Source organism: Acinonyx jubatus, chromosome B4 (assembly GCF_027475565.1).
Source record: "Acinonyx jubatus isolate Ajub_Pintada_27869175 chromosome B4, VMU_Ajub_asm_v1.0, whole genome shotgun sequence".
Lineage (NCBI taxonomy): Eukaryota > Metazoa > Chordata > Mammalia > Carnivora > Felidae > Acinonyx > Acinonyx jubatus.
Genome location: NC_069387.1, coordinates 127,092,622 through 127,100,147, shown reverse-complemented (window position 1 = coordinate 127,100,147; position 7,526 = coordinate 127,092,622).

Below are 7,526 nucleotides of genomic sequence, written 5' to 3'. Positions count from 1 at the left end.
ATGTCATTGCAGATGGCAAGATTTCATTCCTTTTTATGGCTGAATAATATTCCATTGCATATCTATATGTATATATATATATAATGGAATATCATTTATATCATTAAATATTATTAAATATTAAATGTTATTTATATATTATATATGTTATATATTATATATCACATATGTACTTATTATATATAATCATATATACTATTTATTTATATATATAATATAATATATATTTATTACTATATACTTTATAATATTAAATAATAAATATTAAATATATTAAGTATTTTATACACACACACACACACACACACACACACACACCAACTCTTCTTTATCCGTTCATGTATCAATGGACATTTGGTCCATGTTGCTTCCATATCTTGGCTAATGTAAATCATGCTGCTATAAATATAGGGGTGCATGTATCCCTTTGAATTAGCATTTTTGTATTTTGGGGGGGTAAATACCCTCCTGGGCAATTATCGGATCTATTTTTAACTTATTGAGGAACCTCTATACTGTTTTCCCCAATGGCTACACCAGTTTGCATTCCCACCAACAGTGCAAGAAGGTTCCCCTTTCCCCACATCCTCACCAACACTTGTTGTTTCTCTCTGTATATTTAATCCCCTCTCCACCACTTTATGCCAGGATTGCTGAGACCCCTCCCCACTGGTCTTCCTGTTTCTGGTCTGTTCCATCTCGGGTTATTCAACTTCACAAACATTAGTGACAGATTCTTCTGAAACAAGATGTCTTTGTCTGATTGTACTTCTTAAAAGAACCTACCGCAGCTGTTTAATGCCTTCTCCTCATCTAAGGAAAGAAAATCTGTACAAGCTTGCTCAAGCAATGTGTGCGTGTGCTTGGGGGCTTACAGAATTTGTCCAACTGTTTAAAAAAAAATGGATACATGGTACGATATAAGCATTTGTTGCTGCTGTTGTTATTATTATTGTCTACTATTCCTACCATTGCTATGGTTGTTAGTATTATTCAGTTGTAACAAACTGATGCATCAGGACCTCATGGGAACTGGAACTGAGAGTCAGGAAATGTAGCTGACACAGCCTGTGCTTTAACTGGATTCTCAGAGTGACCCACAACCCCCCAACAGTCGAGAACCGTTATCCCAGTTCTTGTAAACTTTGTCCTTGAATTGAGCCAGACATCAGAGAGCTGTGTACCTGGACTTCACCGTCTTGGTCCTTGTAGAATTGCTTCCACGTTAGCCTTCATTGAAGGACACTGCGGGAAACTAGGGCAAAAAAAAAATTGGTCCTTGGATTTGCTGAGGGATATATCAGAAGTGGTGTCTGTTTGCTTGTGTACATTCCCCTTCATGGGATCTGAGTTCTCTGAGGTCTCTGCACCACGGAAAGCTATCTCCTGTATCCTGACTGGTTTGGATTTGATGCTTAGGACGTTAGAAATGTTAAAATAATGCCCATGGTTTCCTCTTTGCCTTTGCTGCTGGAAGTCTTGGGGTCAACGCTCCACCATTCCAGCAAGGCTTTCTGGATGCATTTTTATGCTAATCCAACTTTATCATGTATTTCCACCCTATTTCCCTTTTGCTTTGACTTCATCACAACAAAATGTGTTTTACTACATGCACTTCTAGAAGTCACACTGAGTCCTTTTAGATCTTAGGTAGGATATCGGTGAACAAATATTCATCACCCACACAGTATGGTACCATATAAAAAAAATCTGGGTATGCGTGGACCCATGCAGTTCAAACCCGTGTTGTTGAAGGGTCAACTATGTGTTCACATTTTCACTTCATTCTTTATAACTCTTCACTTTTTTTCTTCTGCCTCCATTTCTATCTCGTGGGCCTTTTGGATACTTTTTCAAATTTATCTTCTGTTTTGGCAAGGGCCTCTTTAGCTGATTCTAATTCAATCTATTCACTGTGTTTTAAATTTTAATTATATTTTTATTTCTATAATTCTATTTAAAAATATGCCTGGTAATCCTGGTTTTCTTACTTTCCTGTCTTTTGAAGCCCCTGTATCCTTCCTTGTCTCACACTGGTGTCTTAATGTCTTCCTGTAGCATTATGGGTAAAACCTTGGAATCACGTCATGAAAATCCTTTGACTTTGTTCTTTTTAAAGACTTTTCTGGCCATCTGAGGTCTTTTACTTGGCCATATATATCAGAATTGGCTTATTAAAAAAGACTGTCGGGGTTTTAATTAATATTGCATTGAATTAGAAATAAATTTCAAGAGAATGGACATGGGATCTCCCTATTTACTTAGATCTTGAATTTTGAATAGAGAGGTCTTGCACAGCTTTGGTTAGATTCATTCTTTGGTGATTAATTTTTGATGCTATTTTTAATTAGGTTGTTTTAAAACAATTATCTTTCAATGGTTCCTTTCTAGTACATGGAAATACACTTAATTTTTATGTACCAGTTTTGCGTCCTGTGAACCTGCTAAATTCATCTATTAGTTTTATTAGTGTTTTTGTAGATTCCTTGGAGTTTTCTCTATAAGCAATCCTTTCATTTGTGAACATTGTGTGTTCCTTTCCATTCTGTGTGGCTTTCATTTCACTTTGTTATTTTATTGTTCTGGACAGGATGTGGTGGGAGCATATACTCTTGTCTAGTTCCTGATCTTAGGGAGAAAGCATTCAGTGTTTCATGCTAAGTAGGATGTTAGCTGTAGGTTTTTCTTAGATGCTTTTTATCAGATTGAGGGAGCTCTTTTCTATGTTTTGTTTTCTGCGAATTAAAAAGATCACGAATGGGAATTGAGTTTTGTCACATGCCTCTTTTGCGTCTTTTGAGATGATCATGTGATTTTTACCCTTCATTCTTTCAGTCTGGTGACTTACTTTCTTTTGCATATTAAACCAATCTCAAATTCCTGGAATAAACACCCGTTGGTCATGATGTATTATCCTTCTACTATATTACAGATTCAATTTGCTAATATTTTATTAAGGAATTGTGCATCTGTGTTCAAGAGGAGTATTGGCCTATAATTTTCATGTCATTATCTTTTTTTATTTTTGCTATTAGATTTTTGCTGGCTTCATAAAATGAGTTGCAAAGTGTTTTCTCCTATTCTGTTCTCTGAACGAGTTTGTAATAGATCCTATGTTGTCCTCATCCATTCCAGACACCCCTTTCAGGAATGAAGGACTCATTTTTTTCTAGCTTCTGGGAATGGTGCCTGCTGATGACTCCTCCCCTCAAGTTGATCTTGGATCAGTGGCTCTGTCATTCCTAGTCTGCACCCAATGATGAGGTTGACATAGGACTATAAAGATCTGGACTGTTCCTCTGTTTGGGACAACTTTAAAGAGGCTGAAACCTCTGTTGCAATTCTGTTTTTGTTCAACTTCTTCTGCTCAATCTTTTTCCATTTGCTTCATAGTAGGTGCTGTTCCCAAGAGCATCCACCCAATAAACCACTTCACTAAAACTCTCTATCTTAAAGTCCATTTCTCGGGGAATTTAACCTATAACAGAGTCTATGTAAAGTTGGTTTTCTTTATTTCTTAAATGTCACAATTCATTAGTTAAACCATCTTGACCTGGAATTTTCCTTGTGGGAAGGTTTTTGATTAATAATTCAATTTCTTCAGTAGATATAGGACTATGCAGACTTTCTGTGTCTTCTTGTGTTGGTTTTGTGACTTGTGTTTCTCAAGGAATTTGTCCACTCTGTCCAATAGTAATACAGGCATATCAGCTTTTCCATGCTTGGTGTTTACGTGCTATGATTGGTTTTGCACTTTTAGCTTTCATCTGTCAGTTTTCATAAAGTGTTTTTGTTACATATAGCATGTAGTTAGGTCTTTTACAAATTTTTACTCTGGGGCACCTGGGTGGCTCAGTCAGTTAAGCGTCTGACTTCAGCTCAGGTCATGATCTCGCGGTTTGTGAGTTCGAGCCCCACGTTGGGCTCTTTGCTGACAGCTCAGAGCCTGGAGCCTGCTTCGGATTCTCTGTCTCCCTCTCTCTCTGCCCCTCCCCTGCTCATGCTCTGTATCTCTCTCAAAAATAAATACACATTAAAAAAATGAAAAAATTTTTACTCTGACAATCTCTGGTTTTGAGTTGGAATGCTTAGTCCATTTACATTTAATGGAAATATTGATCTTCCGTCTTGGTCTTTACTCCTCTCCTCTTCCTTTCTTGACTTTTTTTTTTGGGCGAACTGAGTAACTTTTAGTATTCAGTGTAATCTCTTTTATTAATTTTAGCTGTACCTATGTGTGTATGTTTTAGTGATTGTTCTAGAGATTACAGCATGTATCTCTAACTTGTCCCTGTACCTTCAAATGATGTTATACCATTTCACAATGTAAGAACCTTCAAGCAGTGTTTTTCCTTTTTTCATCTCCTTGCCTTTTGTACTCTTGCTGTTACATATTTTTCTTCCACATATTCTTTTTTTTTTTTACCCCTCCCCTCCTATATGTTTTCTAAGCCCCACCATAAACTGTTATTACTTTTGCTTTAAACAGTTTTTAAAAACACATAATATAGGGGTGCCTGGGTGGCTCAGTCGGATGAGTGTCCGACTTCGGCTCAAGTCATGATCTCACAGTCTGTGGGTTCGAGCCCCATGTCAGGCTCTGTGCTGACAGCTCAGAGCCTGGAGCCTGTTTCCAATCCTGTGTCTCCCTCTCTCTCTGCCCCTCCCCCAGTCTCACTTTGTCTCACTCTTTCTCTCAAAAATAAATAAATATTTAAAAAATTTTTAAAAATAAAAAAAACACATAATATAGAAAACAAAGATATTTAATCTCTTATTTTATTTTTTTATGTTTACTTTTTGAGACAGAGAGAAAGCGCATGAGCGGTTGAGGGACAGAGAGAGCGGGGACAAAGGATCTGAAGCGGGCTCTGCGCTCTGACCGCAGAGAGCCTGATGTGGGGCCTTAACTCACAAACTGTGAGATCCTGACTTGAACTGAAGTTGGACACTTAACCAACTGGGCACCCAGGTACCCCTAATCTTTTTAAAAATCTTTTATTTTATTTTTGAGAGAGAGCTTGTGCTATATGAGTTGGGGAGGGGCAGAGAGAGAGAGAGAGAGACAGAGACAGAGACAGAGGGGGGGAGAGAGAGAGAGAGAGAGAGAGAGAGAGAGAGAGAGAGAGAGAGAGAAGATCCAAAGTGGGCTCTGTGCTGACAGCAGAGAACCCAATGTGAGGCTCGAACTCATCTACTGTGAGATCAAGACCTAAGTCAAAGTCAGATGCTTAACTGACTGAGCCATCCGGGCGCCCCCAAACAAAGATATTTAAAATGACATATAAACAATCACCTTTACATATTTAACATTCTAAGCTCTCTGTTTCTTCCCACACATCCAGACTTCCATCTTATTTCGTTCACCTTCAGCTTGAAGAACTTATTTTTTTTAAGGTTTATTTATTTATTTTGGGAGAGAGTGTGCATGAGCTGGGGAGGGGCAGAGATAGGGAGAGAAAGAGAATCTCCATCTGCGCTGTCAATGCAGAGCCCTACACAGGGCCTGATCTCGCAAACCGTGAGATCATGACCTGAGGCAAAATCAAGAGTTGGACTCTTAACCAACTGAGCCACCCAAGGGCTCCTTGAAGAATTCGTTTCAGTACTTCTTATAGTGAAAGTCTGCTGGGGACAAATTCTCCTAGTTTTTATGTCTATCTGAAAATGGTTTTCTTTCATTTTAATTTTTGGATATAGACATCTTGGTTGATACATTTCTTTTCTGCCAGCACTTGAAAGATGGCTGCCTTCTGACCACCTTTGATTCCATGGAGGCGTCAGCTATGGTTCTTATTATTGTCCTTCCCATATATGATGTGGTATTTTTCTCTTGATACTTTTCAGATATTCTGCTTATCTTTCTAGCACCTTGACTATGATGTGCTTAGGTACGGGTTTATTTGTGTTTATTCTTCTTAGTGTTCACTCTTATTGAATCTATGGGGCTAAAATAAAAATTTGAATTTCTTATTGAGACGAAGTTTAAAACAAAGTTAAAAAAAAAATCAAAGCTTTGATTAATCTACCACATAAAGGGCGCCTGGGTGGCTCAGTCGGTTAAGCATCCGACTCCAGCTCGAGTCATGATCTCATGGTTTGTGGGTTTGAGCCCTGCTTTGGGCTCTGTGCTGACGGCTCTGAGCCTGGAGCCTGCTTTGGATTTTGTGTTTCCCCCTCTTTCTGCCCCTCCTCCACTCATGCTCTGTCTCTCAAAAATAATAAAAAAAAGTTTAAAAAAGTTATTTTAATTTACCACATAAAGTCTCCTGTCTTTCCAATATATTGGCAAGAATGCATTATGATTTTTAAATTTGCCCAACACAGGGGAGCTACAAACCTTCTGGGATTGAGGAAGAGAGAGTAGTTAGTGAAGATTGGAACCTGGATGTTTGGTCCCTAGGAAGAGCTCTGCCTGTCCTTTCTTTCCAGGGCAAAAGAAAAGAAAGGGGAAATGACAGAATTTCCCAATTAATTTTGGTACCCGATAGCAGAGGGAACATGTGCCTCTTTTCCTACATAAATGCTGGGAAGATGGCAAGACTCCCTGCTTCTCCCGTGCCCCATTTGGCCTGATGATTGAGTAGAAATGGTTCTAGGTGTCTGTCCAGGAAGAAATTACTGGGTGAGTGCCTTAAGTTTTCTGGGAGCTAAAAAATGACTTTTCTGGACATCGACTCTATCGCGGAAGTCAAGGAAAGCCTTCATATCCCCCAGAGAGTTTTCTGCAGATTGAGTGAAATTCAGCTGTGAGAGAGCCTGGGGGCTTGGCTGTTGGGACGAGGACACACAATGGTGCAGACTGTCTGAAGATGCCACGTGCTTACATGATGATGTCTGAGGATCAGATTCTGCTCTTGATACCTGTGGACTTGGGCTTTAGTTAAACTCTTGGGAATATGGGGGCTACCATAGGAAAGCAGACTGGAAACTGAGTAAGGCTTAGCTTCTACCACCAAACAAAGTGAAGCTTAAGAGAGAAATTAAATTCAATGATGGCAAAATAAATTCATGTCTTGTGTCCCCGAGCTTTTGGGCAGTGACTCCATCTGTGATCATGACTCTTATTATTATTATTGGGATGTTATGTACTTCATTCAGGACCTCCCCACCCTCCTTGCCTGTCTGATTATTAAGCAAGTCTCACAAGTTTATTTACTGTAGCATATTATGTGGTACCCATTACTTAGTAGACATCTTGTATTGATTGAGCCACATGGTTGAATTCTTGGATGTATTAAGCCAACTGTAGCTGGATTTGCTTCCTGGATGCCTGGTCCACTTTCTGTTTCAGTGCTTGGTGGGTGTTTTTAGCCCCCTGTTTAGGCAGGAGCCAGTTGGGAAGACTCAAGGGGGAAGGGGAAGCTCAGTGGGGGAATATTCTAGGTCTTTACCTAGTGACACTTTTATACCCTCTTTTTTAATCAAACATCAGCGCATTCTGTGCTCTTTTTCAGCACCTGGGACACTTCCATAGAATATGTATAATGATGCATATGCAGTGATGTGAGAGATAAGTCCAGAAC